This window comes from Adiantum capillus-veneris, chromosome 1, assembly GCF_014529385.1.
Source record: "Adiantum capillus-veneris isolate H3 chromosome 1, ASM1452938v2, whole genome shotgun sequence".
In the NCBI taxonomy this organism is placed as follows: domain Eukaryota; kingdom Viridiplantae; phylum Streptophyta; class Polypodiopsida; order Polypodiales; family Pteridaceae; genus Adiantum; species Adiantum capillus-veneris.
In genome coordinates this window covers 63,193,863-63,195,868 of record NC_140931.1, presented here as the reverse complement: position 1 = coordinate 63,195,868, position 2,006 = coordinate 63,193,863, and the positions used below count along the sequence as shown (strand labels likewise).

At 49.1% G+C, this 2,006-nt stretch overlaps 1 pseudogene; it reads left to right on the top strand.

Annotated features, from left to right (window-relative positions):
- The first annotated feature begins 599 nt into the window (after window positions 1-599).
- LOC147464897 (uncharacterized) lies at window positions 600-1,173 on the top strand (annotated as a pseudogene).
- The last annotated feature ends 833 nt before the right edge of the window (window positions 1,174-2,006 follow it).

The following is a 2,006-nucleotide window of genomic DNA, read 5'->3' as shown; positions in this document are numbered from 1 at the left end:
TAAGCACTCAAAACAGATCTGAATTGTCAAAAAAGAAAAAAAATCAGAAAATCTTGAACAATCCTACCAAAATAGATACAAGGGTATTTTGGGAATTTCCACAAATTGGAGGGTATTTTGGTAATTTTCCCAAAAAAAAACTCAACTCTCTAAAAGAGCGCGCGCCGGCGCACGCTCTTTAAGAGAGTTAAGTTTTTTTTTAAAGAGGAGAGAGAGAGAGAGAGAGAGAGAGACTCTCAGCACACACTCGCCCTAGCCGCTGGCACGAGCACCGGCATAATATAAAGTGGTCCGCTGTTTAATTGCCTGCCAAGGGCTCATTATCGGAGCCCAACACATCTCGCAGGATCGTTTGCAAGCAAAAGAGAAGAAGAAGTAGAGCTCATTGCGATTGTAAGCAGACATAGTAGCTACAATATTATATTCAAGGTGGCCAAGTAAGCTTGCAATATTATATTATATTCAGGGTGGCCAAGGAAGCTTGCAAGCGGTCGTGGGAGGAGAGGCAGGAGCAGCTGGGGAGGGGGAGGGTGGACGTGGAGGGTGAAAGGTATGGCCTGCAGCGGCGCAGGGCTGCCTATCGAGATCATATTGAGGGCATGGGCGACATCACAACCTGCATAAGCGGGCTGCAGCTGGTAGGCGAGCTTGAGCAGGAGGAGGAGGAGGAGGAGGAGCGGGAGGCGGCAGTAGGGGCCCCGAAGGAATGCTGCCTGTGGGCCGCCGTCTAGTAGCTGCACCAGGAGCTACAGAACGTACGCTCCCATTTGGCGGCGCTGGAGGCGGAGGAGGAGCCACCCGACCTTCTACAAGCTTGTAATATGCTTCAGAATATGCTTACACTTCAAGAATCCTGTGGTACTGCAGCTACTAGTGATGAGCTGGATCTGGGACTGGCAATCACCCTGCCAGGCATAGTTAATGATCCCCTCCCGCCAGCTATCATTAATAATTATAGTCGCCTCTGCTGCAATATCATGTCAACGACCTTATTGATGGTATGGATCGCCGCCTCACCCTCCCGCAAGCTACTGTACCGCCTCTAGACCTCCGCTTGACACTGGCTCCCCTCGAAGACTCCAGGCCTTCTCTGCCCAACTGAGATTCAAGGAGACATTCTATCTTCACCTTCAACTTTGTGCATGCCGACTTTTTATGGTTTGTGTTTCTTAATTACGTACTTCACTAATGTCACTCATCATAATTCAAGTACTTAGTTGAGCCATTTTTCTACTCTTTTGAGGCATGCCAATACATAATCTTGTATTCACTCTTACGCTGTAATCACATCCAACAATATGAAATGAGACCCTAATCGTGTAGGGCTGCTAGAGGGAAATAGCGCAATAGCAATGACAATAAGGCCCACACCATCATTGAGTCACACATTGTTGGGGTATAAAGCCCAATGTGGTCGCCCGGGTAAGTGGGCGGGCCGCTAGGTATGTACACATATTCTTTTGTTAAAACCTAATAAGAACTCACTATGCTCTACACATTACAGTAGAGCGAGTTCACCATATCGTCGTGCTCTTCTTCTCGCACTCTCTCTCGCGTCGCACTTCCGCTCGTACTCCTTCAACTGGTATCAGAGCTCAGATCGAGGCTTGGGGCAGCACTGCAGGAGGCTAGAGTCACCAGCTCAAATTGGAGTGAAATTCGACAGGCGGACACGGCCCCAAATCCTGTGGGAAAGCCGACCACCGTTCGGCTTAGACAAAGGTCTGTGCAGGCCATTTTCGATTACGTGGTCTCAGCGGGTGCAGATCCGACTCTGCAAATTTGGGGTTTTTCGGCCTACGACTACAGGTGCTGAGGATATCGACACTCCCAGAGTGTTGATTTGTGGCTATCTACACATCGAAGGACTGCTCACAGTTCTTGGAGGCGTGTCACATACGACACGGGCGCATCTCCACACAGAGTGTAGGCGACATTCACTAGTTCATCAGGTAGCTTGTGTTTGCTGCTTGATATTCCAGATTTCATCCTGACATTGCAGGTAC